We start from the raw sequence: 22,626 nt of genomic DNA, 5'->3' as shown, positions 1-22,626 counted from the left end.
TTGAAGGGGGTGCATATTTATGCAATCACTTTTTTGACATTGACATTTAAGGGATTTATTTTTTGCTGTAAATGTTGATTGTGACTGCATAAACAGAAAATCCTCTAGTTCCCAACATAAAAACACACACTGCATATACAAATATCAAATTTGATTTGAATTCCTGAAAACCCGTTTTCAGGTATTCAAACCATACATAATTCATATTCAATCACTTTAAATATTAAATGTGAGTTATTCAAATCAAACACAGGTTTTCAGGTATTCAAACGGACATTGGCCTGTCAAGGTGACTGAGACAGGGAAGGAAACAGGTGTGACTCGGGAGAGTTGTACGTTTTCTTCTGCTGCTGCTGCTGGTTCTGAACCGAGACAACAACCGAGTCAATATGAAGACGGGCACACACAGTGACGCAGCATCTTTGCAGCAGCATCCAAGGGCATATGTAGTTAGGAGACATAGGAGAAACAGTAGACCAAAAGAGAGAGGCAGAGGTTTTAAAGCTCACCTAGCTAGTTTAAGTGATGTCCGTGTCTCGGCAGAGAGGATAACATCCGAGACCTGGGAGAACGAATGGGGATAAAGGTAGGAAACAGCAGTGAGGGGGGAGAAACAGGAGAGAGAGAGATTAGACTTGGCTGGAAGTACTTTGGGAGTGCAGTGTAAGGTGACAATTCAATAAACACACACACATATACATGCACGCCAGGCAATTTGATAAAAGAGAAGTAGTTGTAGATACACAGGTGGGAGAAAAAGGGTGAGCAGATGTTCATGTGGGAGGGTAAGACGAACGCTGGTTTGAATTCAACCAAGGAGTGAAAAGGAGTCGTGTTCTGGCTGGGAACAGGACACAAAAGAAGAAAGGGATGATGTGACAGTAGGAAAGAGAAGCTTCTCAGCGAGAGTGGGTGTTTGTGTCTGTTAAAGCCACATGTGCAGTATTCATTCGACTGCAGCCACAGTGACAAAAAAGGCCTCCTCACTTTCCCGCTATCCTCCTTTCTCACACACAGTGAAGTTGCTTATGAAAGGATGAGACCGACATGCTTCATTTATAAAAACACACAGCTGAAGATGAGAGCAAATACAATATAAGTGGCTTTAGTTTAACTCCCATCGGTCAGATTTAGTGGAAAATGAAGGCTGTGGTTCACTGCAGAGGCCAGAGGGATGTCACACATCTAAAAAGTCTGGATATTAGAAATCACCATGAAGTTACCATTTCACTAATTTTTTCCAGTTAGTATTTCTACTCAAATACCATGTTTCACTAGCTTGATAGTTTTTTTTTTTTTTTTAGTTATGCATTTAAATGTCAAATGTATGGAGAATTCCTAATATGATTGCTATGATGAACTGGAAATCTGTCCTCATTGAGCTACATCTTTGCAGCTTCCCCTACTTGTTTCATCATTGTCTTATATTTTTATATAAGACCATTTTCTATTTTTTTACTTTACATTTGCTAAAATTATTTTTTGAAAGGTATAGCAAAATGTCTCCAAAATTTGTTTTAGTGTTATTTTCTAAGATGTACACTAAATGTGTGTATGGAAGACACTTTAGGGGCATCTCTTGTAGTTAAGGAATCTGATATTTATACCAGGCCTATGGGGATATGTCAATACTCTGGATTATTCATGCAGTACAATGGCTAATAAAAAGCTGTGTAGAACTGGTGGCAGCCCCTCTTCCTGCAGCTGCATCAACCTTAACAGTCTCAAGATATCAATAGGTTGCCCTCCACCGTTTTCTGCCTGTTTTGTTAAAAAAAAAAAACAAGAGCTTTTCTTTATCAGATCAAATCCAATTTGACTGGAATTGGATTCCGAACAAATAAACTGGCTGAACCCATCTATGGTCTCAGATTTTTTTATTTTGCTTTTATTTATTTATTTATTTTTACAATAAAAGCCTATTTTATGCATACAGCACAACCAGCACTGGGGTAGCCACAGATTCCAAAAAATATGAACCTGCCCATTAGTTCAAAAATGAAACATTGCGTTCTATGTTAAATCAGTATAGGATGATCCGTCTTTCTGAGTTATCTTGAATACAACCTTTGTCCTTGATAATCAATCACTTTAAATATTATATGTGACTCATAATATTTGCTTGAGACCAAGAAATCAGTTATGTTAAACAGAGGTTACATCACTTGGAACATGGTAATTGTCATGCCAACAAGAACAACAAATAGGCCTGACCCTCCTACCTAGGCATCTTTTATGTTACTTGATAAGTGGCGGTCCTAACCAACATTGACACTCTGATGACATCACTTTTACATGGATTTGTAATGCTGCTTCGACTCCCTCTGTCTTGTTAACCTTGCTCTGGTAGCTATTTGTGTAAATGGGCTTCATTACATTCAATAATGTTTTATTCATTTTCACTTCTTGCGGTCAAGTTCAAAACTTTGAGTTTGATAAGCTGGAATATGTGAAATATAGATGAAGCAATCCTAGAAAACGACCATTTAATACTAAGCATTAGTTCTTAAACAGAGGCTATGGTGGTTTTCTGTGGGCTAATATAGCAGCAGGGTGTGTGATACATGTCTTGTTTGCTTTCTTCATGAAAGGGAGCCCCAAATTTACTGTGTCTTTAACAAGGGGTTGTGAGGCAACTCTGGTGCTCCAGCTGTGAAATAACTATAATTTCCCAACACGCTAAAAGCCACACAGTAGCACAACGTCTACAAGGAAATAGGGGGACTTTCTGAGGATGAAATGAGAGACTCGCCCAGTCCCTGCTATACATTTTCCAAATTTCAACCAGTGAAAACTGCAGTAACAGTTTATTGCAGCATTAAACATTTTGCTTCTAAAAACTGTGAACATTTGCAACCTCTGGCTCAACAATTTCCTAGATGATTTTAAAAGGCCACTTCAACAAAATAGGGAGAAACGTCATATTTTAATTCACTAAGAGGTGCAGTCCAACCAAAACATCTTTCCAGAGATGCTTTCACAGCAGAATCCTCAGCAGGCTTTTGGATGCTTATCGGCACAGTCTGTGTCATCTATGTTGCTAGGCAACACTGAAGCTAAATAGATGCTGGCATGATTCAAAAGAAACATCTTATAATGTACTAACACCAACGTCACGACAGAGATGACAAAGGGAACGCATTGACAGCAATCCCTTGAGGCTTCATTAAAAATACTAAAGGTCATTCGGCCTCATTCCGGCGTTGTGGCAGGCCTTCTGTCACCAGGAACCAGCAGAAAGGAAAATAAAATAAAAAATAAAAAAACGTTTGATGAAATACTCAGCAGTTAGGAGTTGGAAGGATCAATAGAACATAAAACTAAATCAGGCTATTCGTAGTCAAAAAAGAAAATCTTAAATATTTCTGGTTAAGTCTTGTTTGCAGTAGAGTCTACTAGTAACACTTCTCAAGGTTGAAGGACACAAAGAGATATTTGACTGTTATTCTCTAGGTCATCCAGTCCACTGAGTCCTCTAATCTGGTCTCTTTTCTTCAGCTGCGCCATAAGGTTTCTAAAGAATTAAGATCTGAAAACCAAAGGTGAAGAATCAAAGTTGATTTGTTGATTTTGGGTCAGGTGAAGGGCTGCACAGTTGGTAGAGCTGTTGCCTTGAAGCAAGAAGGTCCTGGGTTCGATTCCCGGCCTGGGGTCTTTCTGCATGGAGTTTGCATGTTCTCCCTGTGCATGTATGGGTTCTCTCAGGGTTCTCCAGCTTGCTCCCACAGTCCAAAAACATGACTGTCAGATTAATTGGTTTCTCTAAATTCTCCCTATGTGTGAGAGTGAATGGTTGTTTATCCTGTTTGTTTCTGTGTTCCCCTGCAAGAGACTGGCGACCTGTCCAGGGTGACCCCACCTCTCGCCCGGAACGTAGCTGGAGATAGGCACCAGCAACCCTCCCGACCCCATTAGGGACAAGGGTGAACAAAAAAATGGATGGATGGGTCAGGTGAACCATTTCTGTCTTGAATTGTTTTTAGGTTAAGATTAGCATCCTGCTGACAGATCCGGTGTTGACCCACTTTCAGTTTACTCAGTTTACAGAGATTTTTCTTTAAAATGTTTTTGGACTTCAAATTGTTCATGATGCTATAGAGACTAAAAAAAACTGGCCCACAATAAAACTGATCCTCCACCATACATAACAAATGGCATTAAGTGCTTTTCTACATAATAATTGCTCATTTTGTTATGAGCCCATCTGAAATGTTTACTAGACATACACAGGTCAATCACAAAAATCAGGCAGCACTGCGAGGATTATGTTCTTAGATTTCTCCATAGCATCTAAAACAATTCAGCCTGATTTCCTTTGTCAAATACTCTAGAAGATACAAGTGAAGGCCCCAAACAATCTCCTGGATTAATGATCACATGGCAAACAGACTAGTTTGTGAAACTGAATGGTCATGCGTCTAACCAGGTGGTCACCAGCACAGGAGCTCTGTACACTTCAGATCTCCAGTACAAAACAGACTCCTGTCATCAACAAAAATATTTTGATGACTCTGAAGTCGTCAGGGTGTAACATAGATGGTCAAGAAGAAAAGTACAGAGAGGTGACAGACTGCTTTGTGGCATGGTGTGGAAACGATCATCTTATCTTGAATGTCAGCAGAGCAGACCTCACTTCTTAAATACCTCAAAATTTGCAGCAAGTGACTGTATTTCTTCCTTAGGTCTGTTGTGGAGAGTGAACTGTCATCTGCCATCATCTACTATGGTTTCAGTAACAAAGTCAGGGACTTAAAAAGGCTCAACAACCTGATTAAGAAGTCTGGTTCTGTTTTGGGGACTGCTGATGAACCACTGGAGAGGATGGTACAAAGAAGGATTCTTTAAAAGAAATTATGGACAACCCTGAGTGTCCTCCTCACAACAACAAAGTCTTCAATTAGAGGCTTCTTCAGATTCAATGTAATACAGACTGCTACCAGATCCTTCCTGCCCACATCAATTAGCATCTACCACGGCTCTTTAAAGAAAATTAGATGAGTTACAACAACATTTAACTTCCCTCTGGACTTAAGGAAGTGTTTTTAAATTGAATTGTGTTCTCATCCAACTAATGCAGTCAGCTCCCAAAAAAAGTCTCAGTAATTTTAGCAAAGTCCACATTTACATTTGTAATTGTGGGACAGAAAAGGCTTTTTTGTAGTATCACTCCCCAACAACCCAAATATTAATTTTTTTACCTGCCTTACCATGCTATGTCAATATCTATTTCAGTAACATTTATTTATTTACTGAAAATACGTAAAAGTGAGAAGTGAGTTGGAGAAGAAAATATGGGGACTCTGAAGATGTTTGGCTGAATTTTAGGGCAGCTTTTTATGTAAACTGGGCAAGGATGACCTTGAGTATTATTGTAAGACTATGATCTAACAGAGGTGAAAGAGGGCTAGGCAATCGAGGGAGACGACGATGGACGATGTTGTAATTTAACATGTAGGAGATTTAATAGAGTACTCCTAAATTGTCTGAGCGGGCCAGGTAACATTTAGCATGTTGTCTGGCATATAACATGGCTTTTTATTTTTCCCCATTCAGGCCACATGATTGCTTAATTTTTTGCCACATATATCTGTGGCACAATATTTAATTGTATATATTATCCTCATTTTCAACTCACAACAGCTTAACATACTGACTGTGTGTGTTTTTAACTTGCATAAGTAGAGTTTCAATTAGACTCAACTGTATTTGTTCAAAACAACCTTTCCTATTTTCTAATTAGATTTTTGTTTTGTCCTTCAGCCAGCAGAGGGAGCAAATGATTGGGTTGGAAAGAAAAATGGTTTAGCAGAAAGAGAGAAAAAAATCTATAAAAGATGGAAAGAAAAATAATCACCTTCAATGAGCTAAAGGCCATTAGTTCTGAGCTCCCTGGTGGCCAAACCTGGTGTTGGTCTATAAATTGCTTAACACTTATAAAATGGATATCAGCTTGTGTTATGTGCTTGTACAAAGCTATGGTTTATATAAACCTAGTTAATTCTAATTTTTCAAAAATCCAGTATTTAATGTGTGAATCCTGTATATGAATAAAATAAGCCCTTAGTTTCCCCTCAGAGATAAAAAAGAAAAGAAAATCCCCTTTGGAAACAAGTTGCTTTCACATCCAATAATAAAGCACTTTCTCTACCAGCTTGCTTCATGTTAAGTTCAATTGGCTGTGTATAACAGGAAGACAGTAAAACTAATAAAGCCTTCACACAATAAAGGACACATTATCCATCTAAAATTATACTTTTTTTCTTCTCTATTTGACTCTTATCCTCCTTCCCTCACCTTATTCAGCTTCTTTACGCTGCTTTTCTTCTCAGCATCATTTCTCAACAGCCTGACACCATATTTAATGTCAAATGAAATGCCTGCCCTGTCTTTCTTAGACACTGCCTGGTTTTAGATGGCAGTGCTCTTTGCAACTAAACCAGCGTTTCCAAAGCTTCCTTGTGAGTTTGAGTGGGTTGATCTAAAAACAGAACTGGTCAATTACTGCATGTTATAAGGAAACTAATGAACACATTGCATAAAAACTCACAATGTCTCTCGGTGCTCACACAGAAACACAAACACTCAAGCAAACAACTTGCAAGCTGATAGCGTTCACTGTTTGAGATTTGGTGAATTCAGCTTTTGTTGCCACTGAAGAGATGCTGTGTGTGATAAGAGGGGTTTGTGCTTTGGTACAACAAATGCTCCAAAGTTTTCAAGTCTGGAAGTGTGAAACCTACCAATTGTATGTGATAATTCACTACCAGTACTGCAGTGTACTCACATTTTTTGTTTCAGACATTAAGACTTAACTTGCTTAAATCCTTGGATAACATGGCACCGTAAGTCTCACAAGATGCTCAAAATGTAAAAATAACTGAACCAATTCATGATCACTTCTATGCAAATTCATTTAAGCCTGACATTATAGATCTAACAATCAACCCACTGTAATGCAATTGTGGATAAATGCATGAAGTTTGTGACATCATTTGTCAATTAGCATATCTATTATTTGATTGAGTCTGTCGATGGATGGATGGATGGATGGATGGATGGATGGATGGATGGATAGATGGATAGATGGATAGATGGATAGATGGATAGATAGATAGATGGATACCACAGTCCAACAACCCTGGTGACTGCAGCGAGACAGAGTGATTGATGAGGGGGGGATGGTAATTTACTCTGTAACTCCCTTTAATCTTTAATTGGCTGAATCAAATGAAACCACACTGAGCTGCTGAATACCTTTGTACAATGTGGAAACATTTCAGCATTGCTGCTAAATGGAGCACTTCTCAAATCTCCACTTGCAATTTAAGAATATTCATATAATCAAAATTGAAACTCACAGTCTCCTAACTCACTCCTACTGTTATCCAAAACATTGAAGGTTAAGGCAACAATGCAGTCACCAATAAATCCCCTTCATGTTTCGTTTCAGTTTAGAGCTTCATTCGCTATGCCAATGCAGATTGTCCTCAGTTTATACAGGCGTAAAAATGGTGTCGCTGTCTCTCAGAGCTGAAAATAAAAATCATACACCATGTCTAATATAAACACAACTGATACAATACAAGGCCATACCTTTTGGGGGTTTTGTGGGTCTGTGTGGAACAGTGTGTATGCGTGTTCATGTGTTTGTGAGGTGCTGCTCAGAGGAGTGTGGAAGGTTGCTGTGGGTGGTAATGAGCAGTCGCTCCGTTTCCACAGCAACATTCTAACTCTGACAGTCTCCATGGCAACTGATAACAGCATTAGCTGATTCAGCCTAAGTAAAGGTTCATGTCAGAGGGAGGGCAATAGATTTTTTTTTCTTTTTCTTTTTCTTTTTCAAGAATGGCTGTTAAAGGTAAACAATGACAGAAGGGTGGGTTGTGGGTTGTGGGGACTCCTAGGAGGCAAAACATAATAATATAAACATGTGAAGCAAGTGGACAAAATATTCAGACACAATGACATTTTCTGCTAACACCTTTCATATTTCCATGTAGTCTGAGTTCATTGAAAAAACAACGATAAACCACAAAGAAGCATGAGGTCTTTAGAGATAAATGAGGAGTTGACAGATGTAATGATTAGCAGTTATGTTAAAAGAAGCTATACTTTAGGATTTTATTAAACATAAGCCATAACCATAAAAAAATTGGAATACATGCTAGAAATGTATCACTCTGTGTTTACTAAATCCCCATTAGTTTAAATTTTTAAATCAAAGAGAAATTACCTTTAAGATATTCTGTCTTGCTAAAATGCACTTGCAAAAATTAAAAATGGCAACAAAGTCTCCTTCAGGAGGTAAAATTGAAGAAATTAAGATGACCAATGCAAACCAATGTCTAAAATCCAACAAATTCCCAAGTAATGAGACAAAAATAATAAATTGTCTCTGAAGTTTAACAGTATCCATTCAGCAATGTTGCACCTTGACCAAGATTATTTCTGTATCTAACCAGTAGAAATACTTCACCTACTATACATTTAGCATAAAAGTTTGACTTTGGCTTTCAAGTCAGATATTATGGTCATATTTGCCATGTTTAACATTGACAAAATAAGAAGCAAAATCTGTTTTTTGGACATGGGTGGTTTTCCTCTCCTTTTTCCCAACAAAGAGAAAAAGGGGGGGGAAAAAAAGAAAGAAAATAGGGGCAAGTAAAAAACCAGAACATTAGAGCTCTGAATGCAGAAATGCAGTAAACAGAAGGGGTGAACAAAATTGGAAATTCAAGCAAGTGTGATATTATCATTGAGCACAGCAATGATATCAGTCATTACCATGCTTTCCACAATCTTAAATGACCTCACAGCACTATCTCATGTATCTAGTGCAGTGAGACTCCTTTAAAGAAATTGAATGCATAACAGTCATGAAAAGCATTCATTCATAAAATTAAGAAAACACACTGAACAATAAATATTGCATTTCAAAAACGTTGCTACATTAGCACTCATTAGTATTAAGACAAGGTACTTTAGCCATATTGTACAAACAAATCAGTTCTGTTTTTAAATTGTTTGTTTAGCAATGTATGACCGTCACAAAAACCATATCACAAGGAAATTCAACATTTTGAATCTTTATAGATTTTAAATTATGTGTTTAGCTTCTCAGACAGTGACTGTCTGAGTTTGGGAATAAACAGCAGAAATTTTAAAAATTTGTGTTTATATATGAATCAATTCCAAAAACAAAAACGTATCACAATATACATGATGCTATCCACAATACTGGCATCCCTGGTAAAGACCTCAGTTTGTCAGAGCTTGTCAGACATCATATGTTTAACAGCATAATGCCTTCTCAAGGTATTACACGAAGACAAATCCCCAGTGGGGCTCAATAATTATTGATATGTCCATGGATTACAGCCTCTGGTTATCATGAGAAAAAAATACCAAAATGTGCGTCATGATAAATTTATCCAATGCATGGTAATGAGGCAAACAAAGTAAAATGAAAGTAAAGATTTTTCTATAATCTTAACAGCAAAAGTGTGCCATTTATAAAATACTTTTATTCCAGCAGTATTCCACTGTACAGTGCTCTTTTACTGTAATATGCAAATCATAGAAAAGGCACTTCTACTGGATACAACATGGACTGGAGGCCATAAAAAAAAGCAGAGTTTGTGCTCTGCTTGTGTTAGAATGGTGGGTGGTAAGGCTTAATGGCTTCCACTGGGAGCAGCAGCAAGACTCAGTGTACAATGTTAGCAACTAATCTAAACCTCATGGTGTTAGGCTCATTACAGAATTAGAAGGGACGAGTCAGAGTGGGCTGGAAGTTGACAAGTCTGGCCTCAAATTGTGGCATTTGGTCTAAATACTTAGAGGAGCTGTCTGGATTAATATGGTATCACAGCTAAGCAGGTTTTTGTTGAAAACAGCAAAAGAAAACATTGTTAAATTAATTGTTAATCTTTGGGATTAGTTAAAGTATATATAAAAATACTTTTTTTTCTTCTCTCCATCTTTCAGGGATAAGACCACCATTCATGTGTCTCTGTGTATACCATTACAGTAATCCCATCCATTCTTTTCCTCTTGTAATCCTGTAATTTCCTGCAGAAAGGGAATTTCTCTCTCGCACTTAATCACATAAAACTACCTATGGTACTAATCCTAATCTAATAACTATTCTACCATTCTATTTTTTTATCTTTTCTTTGTTCATATTTTTCATTCTGCTTTTACTATGTTACTATGTTGAGAACAAATCTGTTTGAATGCATACTCTACTAATTATATTTAGATATAAAAAAAATTCAGAAACCTCAATTATTAAAAAGTAGTTACCTCCTCAAACATTTTATTTGAAAAAACTATAGAGAAAATATAAATGAAGAATTGAAATCATAGAGGGACATAATACTAAGTAAATTATCACTGCAATATAAAAGTACTTACAATTTAAAATTATTGTAATTACTGGGATGAAGACTGAGCTTTTTCCTCCAAAAAAAAGGATGAATTGCTTTGCTATTCATCCTACTGAGCTACTATTTGAAATATGAGGAAAAATATGGCGGCCTTTGTCTGAAAAGTGAAAATGAACCCTCACTGGGTCTCTTGACAAGATAATGATTCAAACATATGGCCAAATCAATATAGAAAAGGTTGAACATAAACAAAGCCAGCCGTCTACCATTACCATATAAACCCTTAGACTTAAAAACCTAGAGAAAATCTGTGGCGTGAGTCAAGAGAAGAGATTATAAGAGAACAGCCAGGAGTCTGGATTATTTAGATCACAAGCGTCAAACTCCAGTCCTAAAGGGCTGGCATCCTGCAATGTCTATATGCGTCTCTGCGTCAGCAGAAATGAATAATTAGATCGTTAGCAGAACTCAGGAGACATTGACTTCATGAGGAGGTAATTCAGTCATTGGATTGAGGTGTGTTGCAAGACACTAGTCCTTTAGGGTTGAGATTGACACCTCTGATTTTGATTAGCTGTGCATAAAGGAATGGTCGGGGACTAAATGCTGTTTTATTGGTAAACTACAGCTGTACTGAGAGGAAGATGTGCAAACAGGGATTTTACAAACATTTTTTTTTTTTTTTACCATTTTTTTCTCCCAGTTAAATAAATCTACCCAAATTAGAGGGTGGATTTTTTTTTTTTGAGGCTATAAAGGTTGTTTTGTTTTGTTTTTTTCCATATCTTCAGTCATATCTCAGTTGAATCTAGAACAGGTTCGTAGGATATCAGCATCAGTATTAAATTCCTTTAATATCCCAGAGTTTCTTTGACATAAAAAAATGAATAATAATTGTGTGCAGACCTATGGTAAAAAGATGGAGTGAACCAATTTAAACACATTTACAGGGTAGTTGGTCAGAATACTGAAGAATGGCCATGTGCACATTGGAACAATGTTAAAAACACCCAGCTGTGTAATCATAATTGGTGTGAAAAACACACCAGTGACCTTCTCTTGTGGTCTTCATGGTCCTCTAGTTGGCTGTTGAGCATTTTGTTGATGCACTTTACCAATAGAGGACTGATCATAAAAAGTTAATTTATTTTAAATGGAAAACAACATCTGCTTCTCTTTCAAAGCTTCTCTTTCAGCTATCACTGAAGAACAGATATTATCCTTCACCTGATTTTTACTTGTGCCACATTCTTTTTGTTGTTTTTTGTTTTCTACATATAGACAGCAGTTATGTAGCTTTAGAATAGGGGGTGGAGAGAAGAATTCTGCTGATTCCTCCCTTCATAAACCCCTCAAAACTTTTGTATGACACGATTGTTTCTTCTCAAGCTCATCTCAAATCTGCATTGTCAAAGTCTGAATGCAACAACTTTCTGGCGTCCTTCAAGATTGAAATGTTGAATCTTACTGCAAATCCTTAACCTTTACCAATTCTTTCTTTATCCGTCTCATCATATTCTACATCATGCATGTCCTTCACACTAGATCTTAAGGACATCAGCATCATTTTAAAAAACAGAGAACCTTCTTCAAGTCCAGTTGATATCCACCTAAACTCTTTCTTTCTGAAAGTTATAAAGAAAGTATCGTTTTTAAATCCTCCTACAACTCCCATTCTCTGAAGCTATCCTTTTCAAATCCATCTCAGGTGCCTCTCAGCCAAATAATCATAGCTTCATTTATTTTCGGTACACATGGATCAATGATTAATAAACTTCATAATATAATTTATTCGGTATCACTTAGAGGTGCTAAATTACTTGAACACTTGATATAAATTACAAATTGTCAATAATAGTAATCAATCTTCATTAAACTGAGATGACTGATCACAAAAGACTGGATCTTTTAACTCAGCTGTCAAGCCAAGTTCTGTAGATCTAGGATTGTAAATCCCAACAAATATCTCAAAATAATTTTAAACTGTTTTTAATTACTTGAGAAATATTTTCAATCCAAGAAGGCTGGTGTCACTCAAGAACTTGAGAGGGTTATTTCTGCTCCCATTTGCCATAGTCTAAACTATTATGCACTTTTCACATGTATCAACAACAGTTGGACCAAAACTCAACAGCAAGACTTTTAACTGGAACAAACAGAGGAGCTTTGCTGCAACGCCTTGCTCTGTCTTACATTACTGAAGTCTTAAATCCACATACTACAACTGTCAAATACTCAAAAAGACATCTACTTGCAATCCAAAGGACTTGGTATAAACTTTGACATGATCACACTTTCCAGGATGTTGCACCTTGACTGTGGAACAAGCTCTGTTTGTTTTTACTTCGTACGGAGAGATTTGACTCATTTAAAAAATAAGTTGATGATAATTCTTATTCAAGCCTGCTTTTCTTTTAGATGTTTTAAAATAATAATTTGTTTTTAATCAATTTCGGAAAACAACTTGCAGATACTTCAGTTGCCTGTCAGGTTATGTGTACGTGTTTATATTTGTATGTAAATGTGCTAATTTGTGTAGATGTCTGCTTTCGCTTTGTGTGCAGGATTTCCTCAACCGTTTGTGACATAACTGGAAAAGGAACGACTTGCTTCCCTGAAGACGACAGCTGAGCAGATAAAATGCAACACTTCAAAACATTTCAAGAATTATTCATGTTCTCCTCTCACGTCTAACTTGCAGGCTTTTCCGTCTGGAATTCCCACAGATCCTCAAGAAGCTCAAAACTGCAGATCACACAAGCCGCAAAGTGTCTGGTGACAATAGCGGCAATATGGTGGGAGTCTGGGAAAGCTGGAACAAAAGGCAATGGGGAAAAAAAAAAACATAAACAAAAATGAAGAATGGATAACAGCTGAGACAATACGGCACGATATATGTAATATACTTTTCTTTTACTATCTGTGATGAACAACAAATTTATCTGGCTTTATTATTATTATTATTACTATTATACTATAACATCACACGAGCAAGAGTCAAATTGGCTTAGGAAAGAAGTTCTCAAACTTATTTAAAAGATCTACCAATTTGGTAAGTGCCTAGATTTTCCAAGTAGCTCCATATTGACAGACATTCTTAAATTGCTTCAAATCAAAACTTAGACTTTTCCAGTTTCATGGTGTATGGTATAAGAACAAACAAATCACTTCTGTTGGCATTTAGGATGCATTTAGTTGCACTACGTTTCATGTCTACTCAAAATTTGAATGGACAGGTTTTCTTTTTAAAATATATAAGTTCTACTCTTACTTTAATATAATGTCTAAAAAGATTGACATTTCATATTAATTTGGGATGTAGTTTTAATCAACTTGTTATTGTCATTAAATGGATTTCTGACTCACCCTAATTGAATGTATCTCAGGTATCTTCTGTTTATTTTTCAAACAGTCTTTTTGTTAAACAGAGGCATCATTCTGGATGTGTTAATGCAAATGGACAAAAAGCCCTTAATGTGCTGTTCAGTTAAGTGCTCTATGCTTTGTTTACTCCACTGGATGAAAAAAAAAGAATTTATTACAGTGCACTGCTTTCATTTAGCAGCTTCTGTGTCTGGTCCACATTGCAGACCTTGGGGGGTGAGTGGGGGGCGTCACCAGCAACCTCTGTGCTCCATCAAGAAAAGCCATTAAGAGAAGCCGTAATATTAAAGTCGTCGTTCACTAAACTGATGTGAAATGCAATTAGGCTGACAGAGTGTGTAGCCCGAGCAGTTTATGTAAGCTTGTTAATATTCAGAATCAGCACAAGCAGGATGTCCATCTGCATTCTTTCTCAGACAAACTGACAGACAAATAGATATGTCTGATTATAAACTATCTGATTGCGGTTCCATAAAAGGCAAATATTCAGCGTTAGGAACTGACAGAATTCACACTGTGCAAATGCCCTTTCATTTCATACCTATAAATGAGCCCAATTTTCCAACCTATCCACGCATAATTTTTTGATTTCTGGCAACATTTTACCAAGAGACAGGGGTGAAAATTGGTCATTTTGACTGAGATGAAAGGAAGTCTGGCTGGGGAATATTCGCCTCTCTGTACATGACTGATATCTGTTTAGCTAGTAAACACTTGCTAACAAGGATGTAGAAGGTTGTGGGAATTTCTTTGGCTCAAAAGGAATCTGGCTTGCTTTGAACTCATCTCAGGAGTATTGGGCCTTTGATGGGAAGTGTGAAAGTGTTGCATAACACAGCAGTGAACAGAAGAAATTTTAATTGCATTTTGATATGCATCATCATATCAATTTGAATCTTCTTTTCGCTTAAACCTCCTCGAAATAGTTTACCGTGTGTTCGATTTTGAATTGAATATAGATAGCAAACTGTGAAGAAGTATGAACTCAAATTTTGCTTACTTGCTTTCAACATATAGAACATATTTTTGAAATGCTTTTGGTGTATTAAACCTGCCAAAATAAAAATCCTGAGGTACATTTGATGTAACTAGCTTGATTAATGTAAACCATTTGCAGTCGTGAGATTTTCCTCCATTTTATTGTTAAAGTGGCTAGCCATTTATCTGCATTTCTACACCCACACACTCTTCAACAGCCCTTATAAAATCCAAACTAGAAAAAACAAGTGCTATGAACATGCATTTTACATGTAAATGTAGCCGTTAACTAATTGGACAAAGCATCACGGCAGCAAATGACATTACCCAAAATTTCAAAAAATGGTGAAAGAGTGTGGGGAAAAAATGAAGAAAATAAGCAAAGAGTGAAAACTGCATTATAGTATTTGAGTACAGTTCTATACAAAACTGTGTTTATTTTAGGGGACCTGACAACTGATCTCTGATGGCTTAAACCCAGCTGTTCCACTAGAATGGAATAAAATAAACAGCAGCAATCACCTAGCCAGTTAGACGTACTGCCCTTTGTTCATCTAACAAACATTGGAGGACAGACGGTCAACTGTATGCCACAACAAGTCATAAAAGAAACAAAGGCCCCAAATTTTGGACAGGTAATTTCCCTGATAGGGCTGATAATAACTCAACAAATGAAGTCAACTTTCTCCACTGTATGAAAATTTAAAGGCTAACCTAATAAGATCACAACTAATGCCTTTTATTTTCTGTGTTGATCAGGTAGGAGTTATTAGCTTAACTATATGACAGTTTTAAAGAATTAAACATGTAATTTTATTTAGACTATAAAAATAGTTGTTTTAAATCAAATGTGCAACATACACCAGTGACCAGCATTCTACACCAAGCTTCAAAAGAAATTTTAATAGTTTCTCACAAACATTTGGGGTGATCTTAGCTGACACATTGCCTTTCAGATCGTGTTCCAGTTAAACTACCCCTGACCTCAAAATGTACAAATCAGTTTATTACATCACAGCCAAATTAGATTGCCTTATCAAAACACCTGCTACATACTAACCATAGTATTCCTGCTTTTTCTGGCAAAGACATTAAATTACTGTGATGAATGTATAAATCCCTGTCCTGCACCCATATCCATCATTCTCTTTTACCCTTCCTCCTTCCACTTTGTTTTAGGATGTTCTGTCCTTGAGCACAAGGTAGATTTACTTTAGGTGCCTAGTGTGACAGATAATCCTGGATTTTAGCTCTGCACTTAAGACCATTTAGAGAGAGTTGGGTGCAGAATAGGACCCAAAATGAAACATATGCAAGTGAAGGAGGGAGGATGATAGAGAAACAATAATTAGCTTTGCTTCACTGGTGAACAAATGAAAAAAATAAAAAAAGCTGTTCTGGCAAAATCCAAAGGCTAAAATTAGAATTCAGTACTGTCTTGAAAGCCAAATAAAATTCAAAGCAACACCATTTAGGTCCAAAATGATAAACTACAAAGAAGATATTGATAAAAGTTATAGAAACACACTATTCTTTCAAACAGCAGAACATTCAAGAAGAGACGATGGGGTCCATCGTCTCTTGACGCAGAAAAGTTTCATTTTCTGCGTCTAGTTCAGAGGTAGAGCGTTCATGAACCAGTCAATTAGCAGAGACAATTAGCAGAGACAAGGTCGAATGTAAATAATGTATTTGATGTCTGTATTTAATAAAATCAAAAAGCATTAAAGTAGAAAACAAACCCCTGTCCTTCATGTTAATTGTTAGTAAAGGTTTTGCCCAGTTCCTGTTCCAACAAACATATTCAGATATTTATGGTCTCTTTTAAAAGTACCCATACTTTTAAGAGATTTGAATGTGCTTAAAAATATTCATCTCTTTTAAAAGAATATAAAGTATTTGCATTTTGTCAAGTTACAGCTACATATGTTATTGCATTTTATTGAAGGCTTTATTTGGTAACCCAATGCAAAGCTGCTTATAGTTGTGAAGTGAAAGGAAAATACATATTTTTCTTTTTGTTTACAAATAAAAATACCTGAAAAGTGTGGCATGAATTTGCATTTTTGTATTCACTTACCTTTACTATAATACCCTTAGATGAAGTAAAATGCAAACAATTGCCTTTAGTTAACGATAAATTAAGTCCATCTGTGTTTATTCTCACCTTTGTATGAATTGAGATGCTCTGTGAAAGGCCCAGAGATTTGTTAGACAACTTTGGTAAACAAACATCTTGCATTAGAAAAAACATTGAACACTGTTTGTGATTAGGGGACACAGTTGACATGTTAAAAATCTGTCCTCTTGTTAGAGGCACACAAAGTTAAACGTTTTTGGCCTGTAAGCAATGTTTTATTTGTGACTGAAAAGTAGCATTAAATTTATTTATTTATTGAGGTTTATTTGATAGGGACAGACACACGTCGACATAGACAAACTGAATAGAACCGCAGTCCCATGTTAGCGTCACACTGCTTACAGCAGCAGCTAATTCGCAGCACTTGTCCCTAGATGGGTTTTTCAGTCTAAACACACCATCCCGCTGTGAAACATGGAACATGGTGGGGACAGTGTCATTCTGTAGGAAGACATTCCCTCTGGAGAAAGCTAAAAACAAAAGAATTATTGAAGACAATCTATTTTAAGCTGCAAAATACATAAGCCTGAAGCTAAAAGCCACCTTCTGGCAGGAGGACAATTTAAAACACCCAACCAGATCTACAAAACAATGGTTAGATCAAACCATTTCCATTTGTTTAAATAGCCAATCAGTCTGAAGATAAGTGATGAGGCTTGAAAATTTATTTTCACCGTCTCACCATCCCATTTACGATTGGTTCTGCACAGGATTGACTCTGTTGTTGTATAAGTAAATGAAGCTTTATGGCATTTTTTCTTCCACTTGACTATTATGTGCTACTTTGTGTTGACCTATTGTATTAAAACCCAAAGCAGAACATTTAATTTTATGGTTGTACTAGCATAGAATATAAAAAACTGAAGGATTATGAATGTGTTTGCAAGGCATTGTATCTTTTTAAATATTTTTGAAATTAATGTTTTATTTGTCAATGAAGGATACAACTTTGTTCTCAAACTGAAGAAGCCTTAAAATGTAACCTCATTTCTTGCATAGCCACACTGACCATTGTGATAGAAACTAAAAATAAAAAACACATTTTTGAGCCAGAAAGCAGCGATAGTAAAACACTAGCAGGTAGGTGGCAGACATGTTAGTTGCGTGACAAAATGTGTTGGTGCTACTGCCACTGAAAGCCTTTCTTTATTATATAGAGATTTATTTCCCACTTTCTTCTGTCTCACACACAGAGATAACTGCACATGCAGCATTGTGTCAAGATGTCACAAACAAGAGCCGTGTGCGCATGTGAGTGTCTCTCTATGTCTTCCGGCAGATTTTATGTCATTCATATCACTGAGAATTAGGATTAAGTTGCCTTATTCACACACCAATCTTACGTAAAGCACTACCACTACTTGAGTGTGAACAGGCAGACAGCATGGCTACCACACCAAGCTGGCATCTCTTCCTGGACTGCTGACTCCAACAACTGACTGAGCTAATGACAATGATGATTCAGGGTGACGCAGTAACTCGACAGCTTAGGTTCTTACTAGATAATTTTCTCAAAGTCTAGAACTGCACTGTAGTTTTTCTTTTGCACTGTCTGGAAAATAACCAAAATGGGCACTGGCCCCTTTGAAGTTTTAGTTAATTATCATCCAGTTTGTTTATAATTTTATGTTTATTGACTAAACACATGTCAAGTATGATTTCAGTTATTTTACACAATGAGTAAATGTTGAAGAAAATACATCTAAAAAATGTTAACATTTTCAGAAGATCTGGACAAACGTTTACAAATGATTTAAGAATTTCAATAAATTATGACTGCTTGGTGGAAAATATAAACATCTAATGATGCTTGACTTGAGACATTTTTACAATACTGAAAATTAGGAAACAAATAATGGAATGAATATTTTCATTCCAGTAACTTTGGTTCGGGACCTGTAGCAAGCTAAAATCAGCTCATGCAATGTAATTTTGTGATATTGAACTTGGTGTCAATTGCTAAAGCTTCCAATTTTGGATTTTCACCAAAAATATACATATATTTATGCATTCATGCTAGAGAAAATAGCTAAACAGTGTGCAAAGGTTTTAATGACATCTTTATAGAATCCTGTTTTCCACTGAGAGAAGATGATCTCAGAGTTTGTGCTATGAAGCAGATTATGTTTAGTTATTGGATATTCAGTTATGTGTCTGGCTCACAACTTGAAGGACAAAAAACAAATGCCTTTGCTTAGCGACCAGTCTGTATCACAGAAAGAACTGTCTTATTTTACCATCTATTTTGGGTACCCTGGTCTTATAGCCCAGTTCTGCTCTGAACTTCTCCACAGCAGGAATGAAGATAGACATACTTTTCAGACTTAATTAATGAAAAATTCTGAAAACCATGCATGATGTTCTTTGCATTTCACGCCTCTGTGCCATTTTGTGTTGGTCCTATATCTAAAAATCACAAATTCATGGATCAAATGTGACGAGTATGGAAATATTCTAGGGGTATGACTACCTCGTAATACATTGTAAAAACTAGCACGCACATCTTAAAGATCCAGTTCCCCTCTAGGACTTAGGCAAAAACAAACAGTAAACAAACCCTGACTGGCTTGACACACCGAATTTCACCAAGTTCTTATCTAACTGCATTGCTGAAGAGTATTTTTTATATATAAAACATGAATGCACACTGATTAAAGGAGATATTAATGCAGGTCATATGATGCCGATCACACCCACTTGCTGTGATCATTCATGTTAATTGCATTGTGTAACATCTGAAAAAAAATAAATAAATAAATAAATAAATAAATAAATTTTTAAAAAATCCTAGATGAACTGCTGCCAGCACAAAAAAGGAAAGCAGGTGGAACACTCAGCCAGAATCTCCAGACAAATTCCTTCATGGTGCGCTCGGCGATCTGCAGGACTCCATGAATCCCACCCTCATCTTGAATGCATGAGGCATCTAAATGTATGTGCAGACACTGGAGCAAGTGGACTCCACAAAGGGAAATCAATATCCAACCCCCAGCCCCCAATATGTAAATGAGATATGACTGAAGCAGGCATGCTCCAAGTGAGAAATCCATCTTGTATGAGCTAACCAAATATCCATTCAGAGGGAGCAATTTGACCTCAGACGGGGTAAATTACAAGCTTTCTTACCTTGTTTTTTTTACATTAGATTTACAATGGAACAATGTACGAAAAAGTCATATTTTATTTCAGAATGACGCAGATTATGTTGACAATATTAGGCTATATATTACGGATGTTTAACATGGAATGGGAAATATCAATAGCAGAAATGCAGATTATTAGGATGTGTGATCAATCAGTGGGGCACGCCAAAATGACTCAGCACTGGTTTTTGCAGCTCTCTCCCTCTCTCTCTTTGTCACTAGAAAGGAATTATAGCAAGCAACTATATTTAAGCACTTGTTTTTAACATCCATATTCATTCTATACTGTATGTTTGTGCAATGTGCTATGTAATCTCTGGAGCCTGATGGTCAGCCAGCCAAGTTCCTGCAGGCACCGCAGTAGGTGAAGCCTTCCCAAAGCCCAATGCAGACATTTTTTTTAATCATTTAATTTCCTCACGTAGAAACAGTGCGTATAATTGGACCAATAAGACACAGGACAATTAGGTCAATCAGCAGGTCTCTCCCACCTCAGAATCTGGGTTTCTAGATCTGTTGCTCAGCAGTGATTTCACATTAAATTAAAGCAGCAGAATCGTCCCTTTAAAAGCTGAATGGCACCACAGAACCACCACACATACATTCATGAGAACCGAGATCCAGTTCTGTTCTTCACAAACAATGCCTCATTTTTTCCACCTATTCAAAGAGGTTGAGCTCCTTAAAACATTCACTTATTGTCTGATGGTAAGATTGCCTCAATGTCAATGTCTTAGGCTTTTTAATTGAGTTACAGATTATGTTTTCTGCTGCATAACAATCCCGGTAGTGTTTAAAAGAAGTATAAAATCTTTACCTGTTCGGCTCGGCGTCTTCCAGTAAAACACCGGTCTGTCGGACACAGAGGCACCGCAGCCTTTCAGTTACCGTAATACCGGAACTAGGCGTGCCGGTTCCTGTTTATACCGGTTACTACGGTGCTCTGGAGGAGCCATTCTTGCTAGAAACTACCGTAGTGGTTCAATCAAAATATGTCTGTAATTTTATTTTCGGTAGTATGACAAAAACAGAGAGTAAATAGTAAAATTTTAATGTAAATTAATGCTAGAAAGACAGCAATCACAACCGGCCAATTCAGCTCCATGCACCAATAAAATGTGATAATGCTGACAGTTACCGTAAACATTTTTTGACCATAAAAATGGCACTTCTTGTGTCGGCAGGTGCGTCATAGCGTCGTTGATAGTGGAAAAAAGGCAACTAAAGTGTAGCTGATTGTCTTAAGAAATTTAATGATGATTGTAATGAGCCTTTTTTTTTATCATGTCGAAATAATGCTTACAAATATAGCAAATCAAACGGCACATGACAATAAATAAATACATTTATTTTTTTAACTTTGGAAAATATACCTTAATATACCTTAATTGAGCCCTATATGCGCCCTATAAAACATTTAAGTAATGCATTTAATGCACCGTTTAAATAATGAAAGCAGACGTTTTATTGACAGTTCTTTCTTTATTGCTTTTTAATATGATTTTGACATATGCTCATCCAAAACTATTCTCACTGTTTTTACTATAAATATGGTGAATAATATTTTGACTATATAATGCGATGCAAGTCCGTGGCACAAGGTAAGCTATTTTTTCAAACTTTGATAGGACGCCCTCTAGTGTGTAACTGTAAAAATACATAAACATGGTAAAAGCTGAATGAGATTATTTTTAACACAATTATTATTAAATGTTAAAGCCTTTCTGCATTAACAAAGTTACGTGCGTGTTTTTAGTTAGGTCAAATAATCTAAATATATCTACTAAGGTTAAAGTGCATGTTATTAGATTCATTTTGTTTTGCCTCTGATTTGAGAAGCAATAGGCCCCTCTTGTGGCCAGCAGTGGTTCTCTTTGCTTTTTATTTGAGACTAATAGGGTGATTCATTTTACAGATGCAGCTAGAGACAAGATTAACTTAAGATGTAAAACCTTTGTCTTTTTAACCTTTCATCACAAGACCTGGTCTGTCAATCTTAAAACCACAAGTTAGCGCTAGAACTGAATGAAACTAAGAGTCCTTCACAGGGAGATTGAAGGATCAATTAAACTGTAAAATGTGCCGACTTCATAAGTGTATTTAAAACACATTCTTAGATCACTGTAAACTTCAAATGGGATATCATTAATGAAAATAAATAGTTGCCCTTGACATTTGACCAGATTCACATGCACAAACAAGAAATCAGCCATGTCTGCATTACTAAAAAAATTGTTAGATGAAACAGAGTTTATGACTCCTGAGGTCATGTACCAAGTCCTTGGTATGAAGTTGGATACATGAATTCATTTAAATTAGAGGGGTGACCTCAGCCATCTGCACTTATCAATTATAAGTGGGCATTATGCATTCAAGACTGAAGCACAAGCTGCTTGACTCCAACTGTGGCCCAGAGCAGTGACTTTGATATATGTTAGCTATATCTTAACACTATATGAGCTCACACTATTTGATGCAACTCTTAGCTTTTATGCAAGAAATTAAAACATATTTTAAATGTTGGTAGCATACTTCATATAAAAACATGAAAAAAAGATCAGACCTTTGAAAACAGTTGATATTTACTGTAAAG

The 22,626-nt window shown here is 36.5% G+C and overlaps 1 protein-coding gene across 10 annotated transcripts in view; it reads right to left on the bottom strand.

Annotated features, from left to right (window-relative positions):
- The window catches only part of map2 (microtubule-associated protein 2), a 72,447-nt gene extending 51,512 nt beyond the window's left edge, over positions 1–20,935 (bottom strand). For 7 of the 10 annotated variants that reach the window (XM_044130845.1, XM_044130846.1, XM_044130847.1 and 4 more), the window contains exons 1-2: positions 20,851–20,934; positions 510–562 (exon numbers count right to left, since the gene is read on the bottom strand). The gene's annotated coding sequence lies outside the window, so the exon portion shown is untranslated. Of the gene's footprint in view, positions 1–509; positions 563–13,076; positions 13,201–20,850 lie in introns of all 10 variants that reach the window. The other 3 variants (XM_044130843.1, XM_044130842.1, XM_044130844.1) reach the window with 3 other exon arrangements.
- Positions 20,936–22,626: the final 1,691 nt, after the last annotated feature.

Source organism: Gambusia affinis, linkage group LG11 (assembly GCF_019740435.1).
Source record: "Gambusia affinis linkage group LG11, SWU_Gaff_1.0, whole genome shotgun sequence".
In the NCBI taxonomy this organism is placed as follows: Eukaryota; Metazoa; Chordata; class Actinopteri; order Cyprinodontiformes; family Poeciliidae; genus Gambusia; species Gambusia affinis.
This window is presented reverse-complemented; position numbering and strand designations above follow the sequence as displayed.